Source organism: Triturus cristatus, chromosome 2_2, assembly GCF_964204655.1.
Source record: "Triturus cristatus chromosome 2_2, aTriCri1.1, whole genome shotgun sequence".
Classification (NCBI taxonomy): domain Eukaryota; kingdom Metazoa; phylum Chordata; class Amphibia; order Caudata; family Salamandridae; genus Triturus; species Triturus cristatus.
The window spans coordinates 872,664,538-872,690,344 of record NC_140582.1 but is presented as its reverse complement, the minus strand read 5'-3'; the positions used below and the strand labels follow the sequence as shown (position 1 = coordinate 872,690,344).

The window sequence follows — 25,807 nt, the reverse complement described above, 5'->3', positions numbered from 1 at the left end:
AGATGTCAGAGCCAAATAAAAAGACAGGATAGAGTGTCACATTTAGTCAGGCACTCAGATCATTGGTACAAACCAGCTTATTATGGAGGGGACACTCCACTCCAAACATACAGCACTTGCACCACCTTGGCTTTAAGTTAAAGTGGGCATGGACACATGCTGATTTTGGTCCTTTGGGTGAAACTACAACCAAAGACTCTAATCAGGTATATTGTTTGCGATTGGTGACTACTTGATCCCAGGTCCACAGTTCATTACCATGAAATTGCAGGGTTAGCAGGGGACCATGACCTGTCTAGAGCAGCGATGTCAACCAGATTTGGTTCAACCTACATTAAATTACAAGTCAATGCTGGTAGTGCGTTGCAAGTCTTAGAGGGTGGATCACTCCCAGACAATGAGGAATGTGGCAATGAACAACCAAATTCAATTTAATGAAGATTACCGGAACAGTCAAGCAGTGGGTGCTGGGGAGGGGAATATCTCCAACCAAGAAATTGTGGAAGGGGTAGGAACACTGCCATTTTTAGAATAGGCCATGGACGTGGGACCAGCCAGTTCATCAAGGCACTCTAAGTTTGCCCAATTCCGAGACTGTTCGGCTTTTACCTTCTTGTTAAACTTTCCCTGGTCATAGAAAACTAGTGGAATAATTTAGTACTGAGATAGCATTTCTCAACAACCAGTTCTTCTCTTCCTAGCTACTGGTCAAATGTGATTCTTTAATATGGTTGCTCTGATATAGTAATAACTAAGGAAACACCAGCCCTATTTTTATGACTGCTGCAACACAAGGCCGACTGCCCGTAATTAGTATGCATAACTATTGCTCTTGGTGGCATTTTATTTGTGAGAGAAAGGAGAGATTGACACAAGAAGAAAAGTGACTTGCAAGCTATTTATCAAAATATGCTCACTTTATGGGAATAAGAAGCAATCTATAGTATGCAGAAAGCTTGACTTTCTCTAGAGTAACAGAAAACAGGTGCTAGGCCTGGTTCTAAAAGTCGACCTAAAGACCCACTTCTCTATGTAAGCACTTGCCTGAGGAGACTCAATAGAAGGTAGACCAATATTGGCTTATGAGACATCTTTGGGTCATTATTATCTCTGGGTGCTTCAGAAAATCATAATCATGAATACGTCCAACAGAATATTGGAATCATTTGCATGTGAGGAATAACCCTCAGCGTTTGTGGCAAAAGCTTGAATGGTATCACTTTAGATGTATGGAAGGCCTACCAGGCTCTCGCCCTCTTTGTAAAGGGAAATTTGGTATTTTAAGTATATTATACAATCAATGTGAACCTACCTTTTGGAATCTATTCTCTACATTTAATAGCTGCCACTGTAGAGTTCAATAGCCTTCATATTCCTGTCTACAGCAGTCCGAAAGCCAGTCCTAGTCAGTAAGAGGAAAAGGTTAGGGTATAGAGGGTTGTATAGCGCTGAGAGGTATTAGTACGGTTCTGCGGCGCTGACAGGCATCACCATCGAAAGAGCCAAGTCTCCAAGCAACAAGCAAGATCTGGAGAAACGGACTGACATTCACCAATACTTTCAATAATCCATTAAGATGGGCATGCTCAAGCGCTTTTTCTCTACTGCGCTTCATGTGTTAAATTGAATTACTTAGAACAGTGGTTCCCAAATTTTTGACTTCTGGGGACCCCCACTTAATCATTACTTGTCGTGTACCTCACAAGACTCACCTTTGCTTGCGAGGTGATTCCGCAGAGACGACAAGAGCACCCGTCCCTGTACCCACCTGACCTTCGTGAATAGTAGTAACCAACGGAGATGAGATGGACGCAGGGAAGGGAGCCAGAAAGGACGTAGTGGCTGGGTGTGGATGTATCCTGGGGGCCCTATGGAAGACATGAAGAACTATTCGATAAGGAGTCCTAACCCCTGTTCTACAGCACCCACGCTAACCCACACACAGAAAAGAAAATCATTCCGGGGACTCACCGATGCTTCTTCGGATCAGGGCAACCAGAATCAGCGCTGCTCAGGGCGAAGAACTCCTGGACACTACTCCTTCCGAAATCAAAGTAAGGCGCTCCTGCGCCGGTGAGTTGAAAGAAAGGTCAAACCATGCGCAAAGATGTTCTTGCGCAATAAGGCGGCCAACTACGGGGGCAAGCTATAACAAAGGCAATGTAGGTGCTAGAACACAGTTCCAAAATGAAGTGGGTACTTTGTCACAGTAGCGCTCCTGCGCTATGGACACTTCAGTACCCCCAGAAGCACACCCACGCTGAAGTGATGCAAAACCAAGAGTATCCCACCAACGCTCCTGCGTTGTAGGATTGAGGAAAAACCCCCAAGCGCTCCTGCGCTATGTAAACTAACTGTGCTCCCTAAGCGCTCCTGCGCTAAGTAAACTAAAGAGCTCCCTAAGCGCTCCTGCGCCGAATAAACTAAAACACCCCCCAAGCGCTCCTGCGCTAAACGAACAAACAGGTCTCCAATGATATATACAAGTATCCCATGAGCACTCCGGTGCTCTGGGATTCAGGCAGCCTCTGTGGCCGGAATTCTCGATACCCAGTGGGGCGCTCCAGCGCCGAGGGAAGGAATGCACAAGCACGCCTTCAACTTTACTGGAACCAGGTTGCGGGGGTCGGAACTCCGCAGTCACGTCTTCGGGGGATTCAGTAGAATACGAAGCACGGAGCCGGCGGGAAACGCACAGTGTAAGCGTTTCCCCCGGAAGTGTTCCTTCGACCTCTCGTGCGCCGCAACCACTAGACCGGGACTCACCCTTCCAACCGGAAGTGAGTCTCCCGGCGTTTCTGTGTGCGCGTTTGCGGGGCACCTGACATTACTGGAACCTGGAGACCCCAAATGAATCATTATTCGAATCCAGGGACTCCCCATGAGTCATTACTAGAAGTTGGGGACCCCGGCCTAAGCAATGTTGATGATTTGAACCACAAAATAATACACAAAAATACAAAAAAGCATTCATCAAACAAATACACAAATAACACATTTTATTTAATTAGAAAACATAAATAAAGAAGAAATGAAAATTAAATTTTAATAGAATGGTTGGAGCTTTTCTAAATTCAATTGAGGCCGCTCATCATCCATTCTATATTCAGTTTGATGCACTTGCACTGCTCCAGCAAATCGATCTGAGGATATTAATTTAATTTTTAGCCTCTAGTTTCAAATCCCTTCACATTCACAGTATGTTTTAAAATGTTCAACTGTACATTTATCCTCTTTGTATATCTACACTTTATTGATCTGTTAATATTATTCGATTATCAAAGTAGTCGCGGACCCCCTGAGGAGGCTTTAGGGACCCCCAGGGGTCCCCGGACCCCAGTTTGGGAACCACTGACTTAGAACTTGTTTTCTTATTGTTTACTTTCATTGATTGCTCAAATGAAACTGTGACAAATTTGCTTGCCGTTAGGTCTGCTTTAAAAGGCAAAAGAGGGATGCTTACAAGCGACTCGTTCATGCTGGACTGAAATGCATGCATCGGAAAATGCTTCATCGGTCAAAGGTTATCATAATATAACGACACGTTTAATAGGCAACTCAGAATGGCGTAACCCCTTTCAGAACGCCTGTTCACAATTCCTTGCACCTGCCTTGTATTATAAGCCTATGGTATGATTATACGCTTGCGATACACTAACTCTTACGTTTTCGGCCATCCTCTACCGAAATGAGGCCAGCGCAGAAAATATTTAAAAACCTGTACCTTCCTTAGTCTTAAAAAAAAAAAAATCAGGACAGGTTTTCGACCTCTGATGGGCTTGCACAGATACACATATACATAAAAGACAACAAGACTGTTATAACTGGCTCAAAGTATGAAATTGTACCCTTGGTATCAGTCCAGGTCAACCTCTGCTGTTTAAGTATGCAACTCGACGTCATCGCCTCCATCAACTGATTAAAAAGGAAGTTATGAATCACCTGCGACAAATCTTTTGTCACTAAGTGAATGCCGATGGCCGAGTCACTTCGGGGATATCTATGTCATTCAAATCAGGTTCAATTAAAAGTTATGAACTCAGTAATGCATCCAACCGTAGCAGTGCTGAAGTTAGCTCAGTCCTATCTCATGGAAGCCCTCCAATAGATAGTGGTGGAATATTCACACACACACACAAATGAACACCGACACCATGACAGTGCACAGAACCAGACAATAAGGGGATTACACATGAAATAAACTAATAGGAAAGCCATGACAACCATCAACAGGTCCAATACCCAACAACCACCACACAACCATAAAATCACCAACAACACACTAAAGTTCAACATCGACCAATTTGCAAAAACTAACATTCTTCAAAGTGCTTCTTCATAAAGGCCAATATACATCCTAAACCTGGCCACTAAACAAACATGACTACACCAAACTTTGTTGTGCAGACACGCCAATTAATCAAATAAAGCAACCGCATTGAATGCCATCTGCTACCTAACATCACCAACCACTGATGATCCCAGACACGCTAAAGAGACACAAAACCAAAGCACATGACTGGCCATCACCTCGTCTATCCACGAATTAAATCAAATCCACAACTTACAAATAGAAATAACAAATAGGGACACTTTGTACATTAAGAAAAAATGCCCAATGGTGATACTTGCAGGAACTACAACTACGTTCCTGATGACATTAAGGACACTGTCTTGCAATAGTAGTTATTCAACACCAGCTGAACAAAGTATGGACTTCCTAACTCACTCTGAAACATACTTTACCCAAAAGACCATCTTTGAAACTAAAATGAAGTGTTAGAACTAACAACATCCACCATCACACCTACACAGCATTTTATGGCCCGTGGCACCACTTTGCAAACATAACCATGACTCATAAGACCTTATAGCTGCACCCAAAAGGTATTTATTAAATGTATTATATTTAAAAATACACAAGTAACCCGCAGGGTGTCACGGTGCTGAAGAGTTCAAATCAAAATACTGAAAGAGTTTTTACTTTCAAATCTGCCTAATTCTGATAAGTTTATGGAATGTCAGATCATGGTTAATTTCTCGTTGATACTGTGGGAGCGAATGACACATCAAGGTGGATAGCTCGTAGAAGGACGGCCACTTATACCTTTATCGTATGCACAGCAGTAGGCCTGGTCATGAAAGAGTGAAGTATTATAGTGGGCCTTTATGCCCCCCAATTTTTGTTTTGCAAACACGAGCATGTGCAACTTATTTCTTAATGACAGACGCCTGGGTTCTAAACGGTCAAGCATTTGTCAACTGGCAGCCCTTGTAATCTAAACAGTTGGCTAGAAATGGAAGCCTTGCAAATAAGGCTCAGCGGAAGACAAGATGCCAAATTGTATAAAGGTACCTTAAAGATTAGACTTGAAGTCCCAGGCACAGCAAATTAACCTGGTCCAGGGAATTACTGCCTTGATTTCCGTGAAGCGGTAATCAGAGGGGAAAAGTGACATAATTTTGGAAAGCATTATCAGATCACAGAAACAGAGGGGGGAAGCTTCATTGATCTGTGTAGACCGAGTAACAGAGAGATCAGAAAGGAAGCGAAAATTATGGATGATGTCAACTGGCACAGGAGAAAAGCCAAGATTATTAAACCACCACCGTGAACACCTTAAGGAGGCCTGGCCACCAGCAACCAGAACCTCTGTCTTGTCGGAGTTGCTCGAGTAAATTCCTATAAATCCACAGTACCACAACAGAAGGCAACTCTGGAAATTAGGTTGGGCAGAGCAAAGAACCCTAAATAGTTGAAAAATAATATCTCCATCACCTTCATAGACCATTAAATAGAGCAAATAGATCATATATATGGAACCAAACATGTATTAAATAATGTTAGGCTCAAAGATAATCCCTGAGTAACTCAGCAATAAAGACAACTAAATACAGGTTTCTGTAGAAAAGGAGACAGAGACAGGGTGTGTCCTGAGAGAAATGATGAACACTTATCAAATGCCATTTATGAATTACTATATTTGTGATGTGGAGATAGTACGACCAAGCGACATACAATATTGAAGGACACATACAGGTGTAACAGGATCATGGTGGCAGTGTTACCCTACCTGGGATGGTTCTAAGCTGGTCAAGAACCTGCATGATGTCTGTACAATGTGAGGCAAAAAGCCTGGATGAAAAGAATCTAAGAGACTATTGGCAAAGTATTGCAAGAATGGATGCCCACCTCGAGAAGAATAGACAATAATATGATCTGTAATATGTGTCTAGCTCACTGGAAGACCGCCATTATACATTTGAACATGCATCAACTCTCTTCAATTTTCTCAGAATTTACTAACTCAGTTTTGCATGAAGAAACAATTCCAGTGACCAAAAAGAAGAAATAAAAATGAAGTCCTTTAGTTGTCTCTGAGCCTCTCTCAAACTCTGCTAACCCACACCTACAAAGCAATCAACACTTCCTGAAATGTAAGAATCACCTTAAGAAAAGGCATGCTACTATAGATCATATCCGCCGAGTAATCTCTCTTTTGGATTGGTCCCAGGTGTCAGAAGTCCCAATAGGGGTAGCCCTGTTGGATGCCGAGAAGGCATTTGACAGGGTGTCCTGGGAATTTCTCTGGGCCGTCCTCCAGTGGAAAGGATTTCCATTATCCTTTATCAAAGCAGTACAAGCTCTCTATACTAGGCCGGCAGCCTCAATTCGTATATCTGGGCAGCACTCTGCGGAGTTTCAGATCCATAGAGGCACCCGGCAGGGTTGCCCCTGCTCTCCTTTACTTTTCGCTCTTTATATTGAACCTCTCTTGGTAAAAATAGAGCAGGATCCAGAGATTATACCAGTTAAACCTATGTCTCAATCTATTAAAGTGTTAGCCTATGCTGACGATGTGGCAGTTGTCACAATGGATGTCGTTAAAGCGCTGAGCCGTATTAAAACAGTGACCATGGAATTTGGATCTCTATCCGGCTATAAACTGAATCTACATAAGACGCAAGTTCTCTATACTGGCACTGGCCCTCTTTTAGGTGTCAACACTGTCTCGGAGGCTGTATATTTAGGGGTCAAAATTGCCTCGAAGGTTGAAACAATTGTCAGTCTCAACCTCGATCCAATTCTAATCTCTTCTAATAGAATGCTGGAAAATTTGGACTATTTACATCTATCTATTTATGGTAGGTGTAATGTCATTAAGATGGTGGTTTTTCCAAGATTTCTTTATTTCCTTCGCTCAATTCCTCTTCTTATACCCAACCTAGTTTTCACAAAAATAGAAAGAATGTGTTCCCGTTTTATTTGGGGGTATAAGAGGTCAAGAAGAGCCATTAAGAAACTTACTCTACCAATGTCAAGGGGGGGGCTGGGTATTCCCCAGTTTCAGTACTACTATTGGGCGGCCATGCTCCAATACATGAGGATCTTATTTTTTGGCCCTCGGGTATATTCTGACCCTGCTTCTTCACCTTCTATATATGAGCTTGTTTTAGGGCCAGAAGCCAACTACTTATTCTCTAAATTTTTTGAGCCCAGCTATTATAAAAGAACCCGTTTTAAGATCTTGGTGGCTGCAGCCGCAGTCTGGCTAAAAGTGCATAAACTTTTTACCATAAAAGAATATCATCGATACATGCCTCTAGGAGAAATAGGGAAACTGCCTATGATTTTTTCAGATTCAATCATGCATAGATGGAACACTCAGGGGATTAGAGCCATTGGGGACTTATTTTCTAATAACCAGCTGACGTCTTTCTCTGAACTCCAAGAGAAATATGGGCTACATCATATGGATTTTTTTAAATACCTTCAGATTCGAAGCTTTTTAGTTAAACTTATCTCAAGAGGTCAGATTAGTTTAGAAAAGAATCCAATTTTGGAATGTATAAAAAGGAAATGTAAGATATCCCAATTGTCTAAAATTATAACTGCAACCAAACAGGATGATCTTGCCTATTTTGAGCAACGTTGGGAATCGCGGCTAGGGATAGTCGGTGTTGATTTACAAGTAGTGTTGAATCTTTTGGATGCGGTTTTATTCTCAGGTAGCTATAAAAGTCAATGTTATATGGCAATTGTTAGAAATGGGATTTCTGGTTGGCTGAGGCTTGCGCCAAAGCCAGGCAGAAACCACCACTCTAGTCAGGGCTGGGGAGTTACACGCCAAAGATAACCCCTGCTCACCCCCTTGGTAGCTTGGCACGAGCAGACAGGCTTATCCCTGAGGCGATGTGTAAAGCGTTTGCGCGCGCACCCAGCAACAACACCCAAGGCCCACCACAAAGGAAACTCCACACAAGGTATTCTATAAAAATAGCCTTTGTATTATACACAACACATTAGATAAAAACACACACTCTACAATGTGCCAACAGGCACGGGCAGAATTTACAAGGGATTATATATACAGGGGACAGGGCCACATGGACCACTGTCAGGAATTAGCACTTTGTAGAAATTAGCACTTAGAACATAGGAATAATATCACAGTAGCACAAAATAACATGTAGCACACAACCGGTAACTACTGGTATCAGAAAGTACCGCCTACGCAACCCTAACCACCTTAGGAGAAATATTGCGCAGGGAATCAGGACCTCACTAGCACCACCTGTACTAGGAGAAAGCAAACAACCACCTAAGTATCACAATACCTGTAGGGGTCGAAGCACATAAACACATGATGCATGAAAACATTCAGAGGTGTAGAGCAAAAGGAAACACATGATGCAGGGGAACATTCAGAGGTGTAGAAGCAACATTTGCGCAAGAACTCCTATGAGCCACCACCTGTGGCAGTCCCTGGCCAACTGGCCTTGTCCAGGCTAGGACACTCTGTCTTCTGAAAGTCAGGCTGCGCCAGCTGCGCAGACCAAAACAAGAAAGGTCCCCCCACCTAAACGTGGCAGCTGCCCACTAAGTGCTGGGCAGCTGGAGACCTGAGCGTGGGCACCGCTGTGCCCTTGGAACACCAATCTGTCGCTCTTGGAGCCTCTCTGGGCTCTATCACAATAACAATGCCCCCTAGAGCCTTCGTGGCTCAGCACAACGTTGGAGCCTCACTGGGCTCGAGGAAATACACTCCCCGCGTTGGAGCGCTCTGAGCGCTCTGAACACTCAGCTGTATTCACGTTGGACCGCCTCGCGCTCTACAGAAGCATGCCCCGGAACGTTGGAGTCCCACACGGGGGACTCTTCACTCACAAGGCCCCCCTAGAGCCTCACGGGGCTCGAGAAATGCTGGCGGTAACTTTTGGAGCCTCACGGGGCTCGATCACTGCCCCCGCACCCCCAGCACATGCGTGGAGTCCCCAGCCCTCTTAAGCACTCACCGGGCTGCTCGGGGACTCCCGCGTCGTCCTCTCTCTCTCGGGTGCCGGCGGACGGGAGGGCTCTTCTCCACGCGGAGGGGCAGGCACCGACAATGTGCCTCGCGCCCCCTCCGCACCAACTCCGGACGCCGCGCTCCTCTCCTCAGTCCAGTGAGGGGTGGGCTCCCGCCTGGATCAACACTTCTCCGACCGGGCTCTTCGTTCTTGGGCAGAGTGCCCCGGGGCGCAGGGTAGGCTCCTGCCTGCTCCGGGGCTCCCACCAGCCGCGACGCTTCGGTAGGAGGCGGGGTAGGCTCCCGCCCTCCTATTCTAAGTTCCGGTTGTCCCGGAGGCCCGCCCACAGCCCGCCTGACTTCCGGCTGAAGCCCGGCCGCGGCGGTGATTTCTCTGCTCGTAGAGGGGTAGGCTCCCTCGCAAACACAACGAATAAGCGGGGTGGGCACCCGCCAACGAAATCAAAGCGCACACAGCGCTACAAGGTCACGCACAGCGCTCCCAGCGCTGGAAAGCCCCACAAGCGCTCCCAGGCGCTACAAAAGAGAGCAAGTCCAGCAAAACAGCGCTCTAAAGCCCATAAAGCGCTCCCAGGCGCTGCAGGTCAAAAAGGTCCAGTAAGTCCATCTGGCATCCAGGGGCTGGGCAGGGCCCAGGGAGGCAAGCCTTCCCCTGGGCCCCAGCAGCAGCATGCCCCTGGTAGATTCGAGTTTGGAACAAGAACAAGAACATTTTGTAAGGGGACACAGCCCCTTTTTATACACCAAATCCCTTTGTCTGGGTTCAGGGTGAGGGGGAAAACCAGTCGCAGCTGGTTGGGGAGCACCCTTGATGTGCTCAGCCCCTCACTCTATTCACTGGCAGGGCTAGGGTCATTAGACGCACCACAGGGGCCGGCGCCAGCATTGTGTGGGGGAAGCCCTGTCCTATTCAGGACCCAGGTACACTCCTCCCCAGCCATCAACATGCTACCTCCCCATTCACCACTGGGTGACTCCTCCTGACTCTGGGGAATTCCCTAGTCCGTCACCTGACCTCACCAGCCAATCATCAGACAAGCCACACATTTCAGACTGCACACTGAAGTGCCCACTTCTAGAAGTGGCACTTCCACACCAGGTACATGCACGCCGCACACATCAACGCGCAGCATTCACTCACACGAGTCCGCACATACCAAACACGGGCCTGCACACCCCACGCATCAGGAACTACCGGGACATCTACATTCCCCCATGCATTCCTATGGGAGGGCAGGCCAACCTCACAACACGCACGCACTTTACCCTGGGACACAGCGGTAAAGTGCGCAGAAACCCAAAATCACTACACCAAGTTACCAATTACAAGCAAAAAAAGTTCAGGGGTGAACCTGCCAGAAGGGCCAAGTCCAACACAACCCCCTTCCAGCCAAAACGCAGGGCAGACCAATCACCACCGTGATGGTCTTCCCTGCTTGGGGCGATAGAACACGGACGCAGGCCCGCACTGCAGGGACACTCTCCGGTTCTACGCCATTCTCAATCAACATGGTTCCATCTGAAAAAAAAACAACCGAAAAGAACTCAGGCCCAACTAGGCTACCCCACTGGTACTACCTAGTTGTCCACGGCCAGGACCAGGCCCTAGGCCACCCAGATACCACTGGTCCTTGCCAAACCCAGAGTGGGGGGTAGTAACCCCTGGCATACAAGCCATTCTCCACTCTCCCTCTCAGTGTAGTTCCCAACTACCACTGATCCTTCAACCTAGGGTCCGCACCCTCAGGCTGACCAGAGGTCACGGGCAAGAATGCCCCACCCTACCTCTACTTCTGGGGTTCCGCACCCTCCCAGGGAAGCACCCACCAGAACACAACTCTCCCACCAGTTTAGGACCTCTCTCCACCAACTGGTCTACCACCTGGGATCCAAGTTCGCCGGCTGCACCGGGGTCAGAGGCGAGGCCGTCCTCCCTCTGCACCCCCTTCCAGAGTTCCGCACCCTCCCAACTGGAGTGGTACCCCTAGAAGGCAACCCAGCCAGGACACTGACTACAGTCGTCCTTACGTCCAGATCCGGAAACACCGGCTACTGGCTCCCCAACCGAGGGACGTACCCTTTGGTCAGATGCCTGGCGGACCAGGACTTCCTAAGGGTGACACATACCTAGCGTGTCGTGTGACAGTCTGCCTGGCGCAGAGCTCACGACCTCCTGTCCCTCTGACAGTGCGTGAAGATGCCCCAGCAACCTGGCGCAGAGCTCACGACCTCCTGTCCCTCTGACAGTGCGTGAAGATGCCCCAGCAACCTGGCGCAGAGCTCACGACCTCCTGTCCCTCCGACAGTGCGTGAAGATGCCCCAGGACAGAAGTGGCATCACCATGGTCACTCATTGGTGGCTCAGCCCATCCGGCTGGCCCCCTGACCCACTGGTTCCCACTGGGGACCTCTCCCCCTCTCACCCCTCACAACTGTACCCCACCTGCTATCAGGGGGGTATCACCTCACAATTGCCCGGAGAACCAGGACTTCCTGGGAGTACATATACCCTCCCGAGGGTGACACATACCTAGCGTGTCGTGTGACAGTCTGCCTGGCGCAGAGCTCACGACCTCCTGTCCCTCTGACAGTGCGTGAAGATGCCCCAGGACAGAAGTGGCGTCACCATGGTCACTCATTGGTGGCCCAGCCCTTCTGGCCGGCCCCTGACCCACTGGCTCCCACTGGGGATTCTTCCCCCTCTCACCCCTCAAAACTGAACCTCTGCACCCTCCACCTAGGAGTGGCACTGCTCGACACCAAAACTGATGGAGGCCTGACTACAGACACTCCCAGCTTACCTCAAACAGGAAGAACCACCTCGAAGAACAGTACAACAGGACAGACTAGGCTCCCTACCTGGTGTTCCCTCATGGAACCAACCAGTCCTGGAGACTGAGGTTGGGGTTGGGAATACAACCCAGGGTCACGCCCTCAACCAGTTCAGGCGTGAGACCACTCAACCTCCTCACAAATAAGGGTACCTAGCTGGGCTACTCTAAACCATCTCCGCCGCAAGGGTTTGTGGAGATACCTGCACCATTCTTCTAGGGTTACTCCCAAAAACAAGCTCAAAATAATTTTACACACACCATTTAACACTCAATCTTCCAGTGCAACACAACATTCATCCACACTCACACCCCCCAGACTAGTAAGACAGTTTCTACCGCCCCTGATTTCTCAACCTGACCACCACGTGACACAGGTACTATCACTCTGGGAACTGGGAATGGGACATTCACATTCATCCAGCGCATTACACATTCATCCCCAAACCCCTCCCAAGACTGGTAAGACAGTTTCTACCGCCCCTGATTTCTCAACCTGACCACCACGTGACACAGGTACCACTACCCCTGGAACTGGGAATGGGAATACATGCACTGGACACACATCTGCTGCCACCACTGGATCCCACCCTCTGGTGAATCCAGAAAACACAATGCACTAAGGGGGATGATCTACCCTCCCGAGCTAGGGACACCTAACTCACAGTGCACAAGAAACACATTTCCAAAGAAATGACATTTAAAAGCAAACTTTAAAACAATAATCCCTATACCATGTGATTTATCTAAATGCAGAGTTTTGTAGTGCGGCCAGTTGCTGCTGCGGTACAGCGCAAACGCAAGTCCAAATCCCACCGCTGATCACCAATGTTAGAAATGGGATTTCTGGTTGGCTGAGGCTTGCGCCAAAGCCAGGCAGAAACCACCACTCTAGTCAGGGCTGGGGAGTTACACGCCAAAGATAACCCCTGCTCACCCCCTTGGTAGCTTGGCACGAGCAGACAGGCTTATCCCTGAGGCGATGTGTAAAGCGTTTGCGCGCGCACCCAGCAACAACACCCAAGGCCCACCACAAAGGAAACTCCACACAAGGTATTCTATAAAAATAGCCTTTGTATTATACACAACACATTAGATAAAAACACACACTCTACAATGTGCCAACAGGCACGGGCAGAATTTACAAGGGATTATATATACAGGGGACAGGGCCACATGGACCACTGTCAGGAATTAGCACTTTGTAGAAATTAGCACTTAGAACATAGGAATAATATCACAGTAGCACAAAATAACATGTAGCACACAACCGGTAACTACTGGTATCAGAAAGTACCGCCTACGCAACCCTAACCACCTTAGGAGAAATATTGCGCAGGGAATCAGGACCTCACTAGCACCACCTGTACTAGGAGAAAGCAAACAACCACCTAAGTATCACAATACCTGTAGGGGTCGAAGCACATAAACACATGATGCATGAAAACATTCAGAGGTGTAGAGCAAAAGGAAACACATGATGCAGGGGAACATTCAGAGGTGTAGAAGCAACATTTGCGCAAGAACTCCTATGAGCCACCACCTGTGGCAGTCCCTGGCCAACTGGCCTTGTCCAGGCTAGGACACTCTGTCTTCTGAAAGTCAGGCTGCGCCAGCTGCGCAGACCAAAACAAGAAAGGTCCCCCCACCTAAACGTGGCAGCTGCCCACTAAGTGCTGGGCAGCTGGAGACCTGAGCGTGGGCACCGCTGTGCCCTTGGAACACCAATCTGTCGCTCTTGGAGCCTCTCTGGGCTCTATCACAATAACAATGCCCCCTAGAGCCTTCGTGGCTCAGCACAACGTTGGAGCCTCACTGGGCTCGAGGAAATACACTCCCCGCGTTGGAGCGCTCTGAGGGCTCTGAACACTCAGCTGTATTCACGTTGGAGCGCCTCGCGCTCTACAGAAGCATGCCCCGGAACGTTGGAGTCCCACACGGGGGACTCTTCACTCACAAGGCCCCCCTAGAGCCTCACGGGGCTCGAGAAATGCTGGCGGTAACTTTTGGAGCCTCACGGGGCTCGATCACTGCCCCCGCACCCCCAGCACATGCGTGGAGTCCCCAGCCCTCTTAAGCACTCACCGGGCTGCTCGGGGACTCCCGCGTCGTCCTCTCTCTCTCGGGTGCCGGCGGACGGGAGGGCTCTTCTCCACGCGGAGGGGCAGGCACCGACAATGTGCCTCGCGCCCCCTCCGCACCAACTCCGGACGCCGCGCTCCTCTCCTCAGTCCAGTGCGGGGTGGGCTCCCGCCTGGATCAACACTTCTCCGACCGGGCTCTTCGTTCTTGGGCAGAGTGCCCCGGGGCGCAGGGTAGGCTCCTGCCTGCTCCGGGGCTCCCACCAGCCGCGACGCTTCGGTAGGAGGCGGGGTAGGCTCCCGCCCTCCTATTCTAAGTTCCGGTTGTCCCGGAGGCCCGCCCACAGCCCGCCTGACTTCCGGCTGAAGCCCGGCCGCGGCGGTGATTTCTCTGCTCGTAGAGGGGTAGGCTCCCTCGCAAACACAACGACTAAGCGGGGTGGGCACCCGCCAACGAAATCAAAGCGCACACAGCGCTACAAGGTCACGCACAGCGCTCCCAGCGCTGGAAAGCCCCACAAGCGCTCCCAGGCGCTACAAAAGAGAGCAAGTCCAGCAAAACAGCGCTCTAAAGCCCATAAAGCGCTCCCAGGCGCTGCAGGTCAAAAAGGTCCAGTAAGTCCATCTGGCATCCAGGGGCTGGGCAGGGCCCAGGGAGGCAAGCCTTCCCCTGGGCCCCAGCAGCAGCATGCCCCTGGTAGATTCGAGTTTGGAACAAGAACAAGAACATTTTGTAAGGGGACACAGCCCCTTTTTATACACCAAATCCCTTTGTCTGGGTTCAGGGTGAGGGGGAAAACCAGTCGCAGCTGGTTGGGGAGCACCCTTGATGTGCTCAGCCCCTCACTCTATTCACTGGCAGGGCTAGGGTCATTAGACGCACCACAGGGGCCGGCGCCAGCATTGTGTGGGGGAAGCCCTGTCCTATTCAGGACCCAGGTACACTCCTCCCCAGCCATCAACATGCTACCTCCCCATTCACCACTGGGTGACTCCTCCTGACTCTGGGGAATTCCCTAGTCCGTCACCTGACCTCACCAGCCAATCATCAGACAAGCCACACATTTCAGACTGCACACTGAAGTGCCCACTTCTAGAAGTGGCACTTCCACACCAGGTACATGCACGCCGCACACATCAACGCGCAGCATTCACTCACACGAGTCCGCACATACCAAACACGGGCCTGCACACCCCACGCATCAGGAACTACCGGGACATCTACATTCCCCCATGCATTCCTATGGGAGGGCAGGCCAACCTCACAACACGCACGCACTTTACCCTGGGACACAGCGGTAAAGTGCGCAGAAACCCAAAATCACTACACCAAGTTACCAATTACAAGCAAAAAAAGTTCAGGGGTGAACCTGCCAGAAGGGCCAAGTCCAACAGCAATTTTCGATCTGTACTATTCTCCAGCGAAGATAGCCAAATGGGGTACAAATAAGGGGGGATCGATGTCCTAGATGCAGCCAGAGGGCTGCTGATTTGTTGCACATGATATTTGAATGTCCTGTACTTACCTCTTTTTTTAAAGAAATACACTGTTTTTTGAATTCAGGTTTAGGAGTTTCGGTTGACATTACACCACAATTAGTACTCTTTGGTTATGATTTTGTTTCCAACAGCAGAAATCGCTCAACCCCAGAGAAAGGCTTCTTGTTTCTTTGTATGGCTATTTCCCGCTTATGTATTACCTCACAATGGCTTAGCTCGGAGGCACCTTCCTTTTCTATATGGAAAGCTAAATTGTTATCCTTGTATAATTTGGAAATTTCCCTATATAATCATAAAAGTACACGAAGGAAAGAATTTGGGTTCTCATTATGGGCTCCAGTGAGTAATTGGATTTGATTATTATACTTCTTTTCTGTGTATGTTTACTCATTATGGAATGATTATTGGTTGTTTGTTCTTTTTTCTTCTGATTGTAAACTTGTTTCATCGATGCTGATTTATCAAAAATAAAAAAAAATAAAAAATAAAAAATAAAAGGCATGCTTGAAAAAAACGTAATTTTCCAATTACATGGCCTATCAGACCTTTAAGAAATTATCTCTAGAGCAGTCCTTCCATGTGGATCTAGTTCTTGTTTCTCTTACTCATCTTCTAAGTGCTCATCATCTCCCTGGATCAATACTGGTGTCCTGTTCTAGAGTTGGGTGGTAAAGAACAACCTCAGATTTGGGGAAACTATATGGGAGACAGGCACCCTCCAGAGTTATTATCTCCACCAAAATATCCCTATGTTGGAGATACCAAAGGAATCTCCATCAATGTGGAAAACTCCAACAGGGATCTTCATGCTTCCTCCAAACTTCAGAGGATTTGCCAACTTTAAACCTGGTCATTGGTCCTTTGTAAGTGCCCTATCATGTCTTTTAGGGTGTACATGTGGAATACATGAAAGAAAAATTTCAGTGGAGGAAATCTGTTTGGCCTATGTTGTCTCCTTATGTTGCGCAGGAAAGAGCAAACACACTTGCTCTACTTTGAGGCTTCCGAAAGCTGATATTTAAACTTCAACTTGCCTTCGGATATATCTCTGGGCCTCATAACTGTATTCAACATGGTCAACCATACTACCATCATACGAATCTTGGAGTCTAGAATGGGATTCACTGGCAATGTCCTTAACTGATTCTCAGTGGTGTAACAAAACGCGAAGGGGCCCTCCTGTAAGGTATGCTAAAGGAGACCCTCACACTCTCATCAGTAGGGGCTGAGGGGGCCCCCTCTAGTATGGGTAAACCTGGGCCCCCTGCACCACAGGGGGTGTGGAGGCCTTTTTTACGCCCCTGCTGGTTCCTCTAATGCTTGATTGGCCCTGGCCCTGTCGGCAGAGTCACTCCCAAACTTTTTGTCTTCATCTCTCCTGTTTCTGAACCTTATTTTTTGCTTTTAGGACTCTGTGCACTTTGCTGCTGCTAACCAGTGTCGTACTGTTTGTGCGCGCTATTTTAAACCTGGTAAAGTAGACCCATACCAGCCCACAGGGCAGGGTTCATTGTATTTCAAAAATGTTGTACATGTACTTTTAAGTTTTACACGTCCTGGTAGTGAAAAATTCACAAATTAGTTTTCACTACTTAGGATCTACCTCTCTTATTGGGTAACATTGCGTTATCATATTACATTCAATAAGTGTTAACTTTTGTTTCGGAGAAGGCAGGAATGCCATGTTTGGTATCTGATGAATTTTAATTTAAAACCCTCTTTAATGATAAAGTTGAGTTAAGCCATAATGCTGAAAATGCCACTTTTAGAAAGTTGGAATTTTCTTGTCCTACCCATTTGGTGCCTGTTTCCTGGGCCACATAACTAGATGTGCTTGGCAGTTGCCCTTTGCGTATTACTTCCAGTCCAGACAGCTACACAATAGAGGGCCTTGGACTGCAGACAAACTGGAACTAGGGCATGGAGGCCGGAAATTCCAAACACCTTTGGGGGGGGAGGTGAGGAGCACCCCTGAAATTTCTCAGATTTCAAAGCTAGCATCAGACAGAAAAAAGTAGGATCCTCAGGCCCACTATTCATATCACTTCTGAACCTGTGGAAGACTCAAAAGAAGGACTGCTCTGCTGCCGAAGGACTGCCCTGCAGCAAAAAGGACTGTTCTGTTGCCTGAGGAAAGATGACTGAACCTGATCCTTTAACCCAGACCCCCAGAGTGACTCAATGGGCTACTGGACCAGCTTCCTGGTCTGATCTACAGGGAAATAAAATGACCCAGAGCCCTGCCCTGCATCTGTCCAGATGCCCAGACTCAAATGTACCTACCTGTGCCCTTCTGCAATGAGTCCAGATCTCCAAGAGGTGCCCCCCAGGTCCTTAACTCTTCCTGGTCCAACTGTGGGTTTCCTCACAATCGATGAAGGACCTCGCCGCCCCTGGGTGTTTGGAACCAATGCAGTGTGATGCAACTCCATGTGGAATCTTGCACTGCAGCTCATAATCGGAACCAACACAATGCTCTGCATCAAGGACATAGGGTACAATTCTCAGTGGTACTAACCTGGTCCCTGTGCCAGCCCAGACTCCATCGTGGTCAGCCTGAACTTGCGACTCTGTCCCAGTCCGGTGTGACCAGATAACCACAGCTGGCGTTTTGTGCTTTTAGGTGCCATTCTTATTCTAAAGGCTTTAAATTACATATCTTTGATTCTACTGATTGGATTTTTGTTGTGTTGATGTTAAATAATGTATTAAACTCTACTCTAGTTTTCTAAATGGGTGTGGGATTTCTCTTGTGTTGCGCTTTGTTCTGTTTGTGTGCTGCATAAATACTTCACACATTGTCTCCAAGTTAGGTCTAACTGCTTTCGTGTCAAGCTACCAGAGGGTTAAGCACAGGTTACTTTAGTGGCTGTTTGTGGTTTACTCTGACATGGATCGTGGCTGTTGCTTGAGAAGGGCTCTCACCTACCTCAACCAACAACCCAATTTCTCACACTTTCTTACCGATACCAGTTTGTTCAGATGAGCACCTCCAGGTCAGAAAAAGACCCAGATCACTTGTGGTGTCCTCCGGGGCTCCATACTATCTCCTGTCATTGTCAGTCTCTCCATGGAGCCACTTGGTGCTCTGCTTACAGATAACAGCATCAAGATTACCCAATATGCACAATTGTACTTAAAAGTCTCCTCTGCTACAGACACCTAAAACCTCAAATATTGCCTTTACATCACCCAGACTTGGATGCCCAGCTCCCACCTGAAGCTCATCCCTTCCAGGGCAGAATTATCGTTATTTGTCAAGAACAACAAACATTATAAACCTGGCTCAATTACATTAACCTTGACGTCTTCGAACCCAAACGTTCAACGAACAAACGCCAAGTAACATTGATTCAGCTTGGACAACAATCTCACTCTCAAGGAGCACATTTCCAAAAACAAAACAAAGATGGAGCTCTCTCTTTCAAAGAAGTAACTTCATAGTTGCTGTTCAAGCCTTCTAACTCTTGCCTCTGGAAGGTGGTAATGCCCTACTCCATGGTCTCCCCAACACCACATTGAAACCCTACATGCTAAAGCACATCTCATCTTGGGTCTGAAGGATGCCATCAACCCAACAGGATGAAACTCCATTTGCTCCCCTTACCTGCATGCACCATCTTCAAGACCAGCTGCAACATTTATACAAGCTATCAGGACCAGTACCCCCACTCATCTTGCAGATAGACTCACCATCTCTGGTTGATCTGGGTGCATCTGCAGCCAGGACACTATCGACTGGGAAATGTAAAAAAGACAACGACAAAGACAGTAGGCCTTTTCCTTCCATGCACCAGGAATCTCTAACAACATCCCTGTATCCATCAAGGTCCACCCAAATGCGTCTCCAATTAAGGAGAGAGTTGAAGGCTCATCTCTTTAAAGAGCACTACATCATGATGCATCAACCATCCTCAACCTAGTTCCACTCCTCTTACTCATTGACTATACGCTTGTCTTTGACCAAGTACTGTACTTCACTGCTTTTTTGATAGGTTCACATCGTAGAAATACCATATACGTACATACATACATACACACATAAATAAACAGGGGTGCTATGAAAGATCTACTTGTCCAAGGAACGGGATGCTTCAAAAATCTATTGGTCCAGTGAAGAACAGATACTTTTCCCTTTTGCTGCCATGCAGTGAAGTGTAGTATTATTGCCAGGGTTTGGATTCCAGCAAAGCCCTGGTTTTGCGACTTATTCACAAATCTAAATGCAGGGGCCAAAAGTAGGCTGAAAGTCGTAGCACGTGGGTTGGAATGCACTGTGTGTCTGTGCAAACCTACAAACTAACAGTTTAGGGTATTCGGCAACTCCTCTCCAATCTTTTGTCACACTGAAAAAGGTTAGAATGTTACTCTTTACAAGAGCAGGACTTAAACTTTTTCTAGGGATGTCCAAACTGTTGTCCAAAATAGTTTTACGTTCATTCGTTTGATATTAAACAGATTTCACTAAAGGGTGCCTTAGAGAAATGGCATTTAAAATTGCACAATAGTTTAGCTAAACTTTTTTTCAAGTTGCACTTTTTTTGTAGGTTTTATTTTAAAAGTAAATATTGCCCAATCTTGCAAGTATTTGCACATAATCAGGGAGTATTCTGGGAGCAATATCAGCAGCCTTAAATTGTTATATTTTGCAAAAGTGTGTACACATTTTCATACTGGGACCACTGTCAGCGATGCAAACTGAGCTCAGTGAATTTACCTAGAGGGTGCAGTTCGATTGTAAAGGCTCTGCATTAAAGAAGCATGTACAGAAATTTGAATAACTTATGCATAGGGACACCATTTTTGTCTTAGTAGCAGGCGAGTCTCCTTAATCCATGCCCTAGCTCTCTAAACAGTAAGCCAAAGGGTTCGTGCTGCGGCGGGTTGGGCCTTCTTGTCCAGAGAACAAAATACACTGAAAAATTGTAGTTCGTCACCCAAATATTATGTCCAGGGCGTGAGGGATACTATTCCACACCTCTTTTTAAAAGGTAAAAGCAGTGTATTTAATCAACTTCTTTCCACCAGAATAAACACGATCGTTGATAATGAGTCAGTTAAACATAGGCATGTGTGCTGCATCTCTAATACTGTATCTCCCAATGTGTACATGTTCATGTTAAAACAAAATAAGGAGACTTTTGAAATGTGGGAAACAATGTATCCCACTGACCAAAGATCTTAATGCAGTAACCATTATGTTTAACCACAAATGTAAAGAAGCCACGAACGCAGCTGAAAAGGTTTATAGAAGTGCAGGTCGTATATGTGAAGAAAAAAAACACGGCTCCCAAAAGGTGCTTAAACCTTCCGCCCACTTCGTTTTCCTTTGCACAAACATGTCTGAATTCCTCTGCCGAGCAGTCACTCGCTCACCTGGCTGGCCACCATTACCTTCCCGGAGCTCCCCAGGTGCGATCATACACAGTACGGAAACGGGAACTCGAGCGGAACAAAGTCCACGCACAGCCACCACTCTGTGCCCTATCAAATGATCCGAGAGCAAACATGCCTTTCTTTGTAAGCGCCAACAAAGTCCCGAGGCAGGTATGCAGCAAAGCGCTGCTTGTCTTGTTACTTACATTCATTCACTTTCCAGAGTCGAGTCGCAGAAATTCAACTTCCACAATCAAGCGTTCCCATCATAGAGGGTTAGCGCCTCTGCCGGACTCGAAGCGCTCCACTGCACGGTGCAGCGACGCTGCAGGCACTGCAGGGTTAACTCTGCCTCGCAGTTTAATGTACAGGTGCTGCGTCCGCAACCGAAGACAGGATGAACAACTGCCCGAAAGTAGAAGTGCACGACTAAAGGAAATGCAGAGCGAGTCACGTGACCCTAATGGCATGACACTTAAAGGTGCAGCCCCAGCCTCCAACTATACAGCGCGAACTTGTACTTCTATGTGTGAGCATCGGCCAAGCGCAGTGACAGGCTACGAATGGACATTGCGTTTTTATTTTAGAAGTCGGTCGCCTGATCCTGGCGTGATAAAACTTCTAGTGAGCAGTGTGTCAGCGTTTGTCACTGGTTTTTATAAAGGTGTGTGTTTGTCATCGAGCCACTCCTTGGCAATATTTACAAAATGCAACACTACCCAGTAACCGTGTCCCTGCTTTATTTGCTCGGTCACAAAGGTCGCCGCTTTATATGAAATCATGAAAGAGTAAGCTGCAATTGACGTCCCTAAGGTCGACCCAAGACAGAAACACAAGCAGATCATTCCCAAAACACGCTCCCTATCTTAATCTGCATTATTGTTCAAAGGTGTTCTTCCCCCAGAACTGACAAAAATATAAAGATGTCCTTTATGAGATTACGAAGAAAGAGCTGTGCGAGCCAGAAATGTACCGGGAGAGTAAATGAAGCCCGTGTAGACGTCTATATGCACCTTGGAAGACATTGTTTAAGTGACAGTTCTTCCTATTATCATTGCAGAGTTTAGTAAATGCGCATCATCCTTTGCAGACAGTAAATATTCCATTTACTGGATCTAGCTGCACAGTCATTCACAGAAAGTGTCATGCAGAACATACCGCTATTTGTCTGGAATGTTTAAATTAGCAATGAATTCTGCAGGGTTAAATATTAAGATGAATTCATTTACTCTGGGAGGTAATACAGCACCCAGTAAATACTAATACCATGCTCCTTCAGGCGTGGTAATTACAATATGCGGTATTTCCACCACATTCGGAATACTCCTCCTTACAGTAGGGAACACGTTGTAATACTGCGTGCTGGCACACGTTAAGAGTTGCACGATTCAGAATGCACTGTATTTTTAGTGCACCAAATTTGACAGGTACTGCCTTGCAATATGTATTTGTGCAGGGAAAAGAGCAAAACCAACCATGCGCTAGTTGTAAAGCTGATTCAAGCACACACTTTGCCCTCGCATTAAAACTGCCGGCCCATTTACGAGGGGCTCAGTCACGTATGAAATAGAAATGACATTTTCAGAAAACTTCGATTCTGAGGATTGCTTTTTTATGAGGTTGGTCTCCTTTCGACCGACCCCTCACCCCCCCCCCCCTCCCCACACCTTCTCGACCCCTTAACATGAGCTCTTGGTAATTTTGGGAGTCTCATGGGATTTTTGTGGAGTGTGCTGCACTGATTAGCCCCATAGTTGCTAAAAGAGGACTTCTGGTGATAAGGTTCTGTTTTCTGGGTCATAAATTGGACTGGCCTTGTCTATGTTGCAGTGTCGACAAGCGCCTCTTGTCAAGTATGGTGTGGGTGGGGGCGCGTGGGGGGGGGGGGGAAGAGACAGTGATACTTCTCTCATCTGCTTTTATAGTACAGACTCCCATTCGTAGTCTCCTGAGGACCTCTTAACCCCCCTGCAAATAAAGTGATGACTGTATTGGATGCCCTTGTACGACTATCCACGTGTAAAACTAATCAACTGAGGGGTGACCAGCCCCTTATGGAAGATCAAGAAAAAGCGCTGGAAAGACATTTGGGGAATCAAAATTACCCTCTCATCAGACTGCTTGTAGAGCATAACCCTGGGGCTATAAACAGCTGGCACTGCTACTAACAAGCATTGGTAATGCATCGGCTTCGCCTATGTAATTAGTAAAGATCTGTTTTCATCACTCATCGTCTGGAAGAAGGAAAGAGTTCCCTGACAGACAACACAGGGTGGAGAGGGTGTGGCACAGCGGCCAGAGCTGCTGACTCGAGAGCTGCGATCCCCAGACTCCGCTGCACTGCACAACATACTGTGATTCTATGCAAATCACGTAATCTCTCCGGGTGATAAATTGTTATATAGATATGCTGCAATAGTAAAAGGCAAAACGTTATGAAAATATAGTTCCACCAAAGCGATGTTAACAGCATTTCAGCAGTGGGAATCTGATAAGAGAAGCAGATGAGGAGCAAGCATTGGTAAATGTAGGAAAATATGCTGCAGCCCAAAGAAACGGAGGAAAGGTAAATAGCACACACAGAAACCAATAAGAGCCCAGGAAAGAAAGGAGGCGGGTAAGTCCGTTTAAAGTTTATATTAAAAACAATAGATTTCTCAAGCACAGCGCAATAGATGTTCGGGCGAAACCTAAAAAGGAATCCTTCATGTCCGAATGGTTGCCCGGCTGAGGTGAGGAAATGTATAAACTGTGGCACCCACTGTGTGCTACTGAATGTGGATGGTGTATCTGTAGCATTGCTAGTTTGTTCTATTCGGTCTTCAATGCCCAAAGAAACTAAAGACTGAATTCACCCATGGTTGTATCAAACCTGCCACTGTCCCTGACTTACCCAGGAGCAGGGCCTGCTGCAAAGGTCTGAAGCCATCACCTCGTCTTACTATGTGTTGAAGATAGTACCTGGCAATTGTGCTGTCGAACTCCTCAGCCCCCAATCTGTCATAATTACTATGTTTTTTCCCCTTTTAGGTATCCTCTTTCTTGACTTTTATATCTTTGATATTTAGATATAAATGCTGAAATACACAATACACATTTAGCCGTGCCATTTTCATTATAACACATTCATTAAGTCTGCTTAAATATATTCACAACATTTCATGGAAGCCTGTAAGAAAAGGCCTCTTTTTACATGATCACCCACATTTTTGTAAACTGATTTTTTAAACTCCGGATACTGCCACCTTGGTAACCAGGCCCCAGTGCATCTGCTCTGACCCCTAAAAACTTGTTAAACCTTATTGAGTTGGCACATTTAGCTTACCAATAAGTCCCTGGTACATGATACCCAGTGTACCTACCCAGGGCCTGTATGCTTGGTGTCACTAGTGGACTACAGCATCTATTGTGCCACAAATAAAGTGAGAATGCAAAGCATTTCTTCAGACCTGCCAGTGCAGCATGAGTGTGCAGTTTAAAAACTGCAAATTCAATTTGGCAAAATAAACATTTTGCCAGGCCTAAGCCTGCCTTGTTAATAATTATGTCACCCCAATGACAGGCCCTAGAATCCTATACCACAGGCTGCATGGTATTCAAAATGTAGGACATATGTACTTATGTATTACATGTGTTGACAGGGAAAAATCTCCGAAGTCGTTTTACACTGTGGCAAGGCTGGCTCTCCCATAAAAAAGCACTGGGTTACATTATGACACCTTGTAATGCTTCCTTCAGTTGGAAATAACTAGAACGTTGATTCAAGGACTCAATTATTAATTTAAAATGCAATTGTGGGAAGACCCCAACCCGCTTCCCCAACTTACCATTGAGGTTCATAATAGATCCTCCCTCGATCCTGCAGAAATGCCACCCAAAACTGCAGGAGAAAACAAAGAAAGTACTTTATAATAGAGATGGGGTTGAAATTGACAAGAATGCCTCAAACAGTAAGGACAGACTTCTCGTTGCAGGGGAAAAGAGGTGGAGCAACCCCACAGTCAAGGAAGATGGACCAGGGAAACGGCGCGCTGGATCCCGGAAGAGACGCAGAGGAGATGAAGGACACCAAGGGAGAAGGAGTTCACCATAGTAATGTTGCAGGAAACACGGGACCTGACCAAGAAGAGCCCACATCCGACATAATTGGACTAAAGGGAGGAAGCCCCAGCAAAGCCGACACCACCAAGGACCCCCTCTGAGTCTTGGTGTGAGGACTGGTGGACACCGCCAGAGGAAGCGCAGATGCCAGTCTCAACTCAGGAGAGTTGTGGCAGTGCCGTGAGTGACCCCGGCAGGGGGGTTCTATGAGGCATGTTAAGAGGTGGAGGGAGAGGGAATTAATTGTGTATTTATAATTGTTTTTTAAAACAAAGTGTATCACAAAAGTCACACTATAATATCTGTCGATAACTCACTAAAAGCATGTGTTGTTGCCTCTATCTGCTCACTAAAGTCACGCTTTCCTGCCAGCTAGGAGGGGGATTACCAAAGCCACATATTGCTGTCTTGAGGGAAATCCCTTACATTCCACAGCTGTCAATTCACACAGGCATCACATCATACAGGTAAAAAGGGGACAGGAAAAGGATGGTGCCCTAGGGCGATGAAATCCCATGATTCACAGGGCACCTAGTTATTAACCTCTTTGATCTTTTATTTCACGACCAAGCTTGTGAGCAGTTACCTTGCCTGTTTTAATCACGGA

The 25,807-nt window shown here is 47.0% G+C and overlaps 1 protein-coding gene across 3 annotated transcripts in view; it reads right to left on the bottom strand.

The window, feature by feature from the left end:
- Positions 1–21,729, bottom strand: part of ARAP2 (ArfGAP with RhoGAP domain, ankyrin repeat and PH domain 2) — a 1,345,662-nt gene extending 1,323,933 nt beyond the window's left edge. For 2 of the 3 annotated variants that reach the window (XM_085642300.1, XM_085642298.1), the window contains exon 1: positions 21,306–21,729. The gene's annotated coding sequence lies outside the window, so the exon portion shown is untranslated. Of the gene's footprint in view, positions 1–21,099; positions 21,175–21,305 lie in introns of those variants that run through there. The other variant, XM_085642299.1, reaches the window with a different exon arrangement.
- Positions 21,730–25,807: the final 4,078 nt, after the last annotated feature.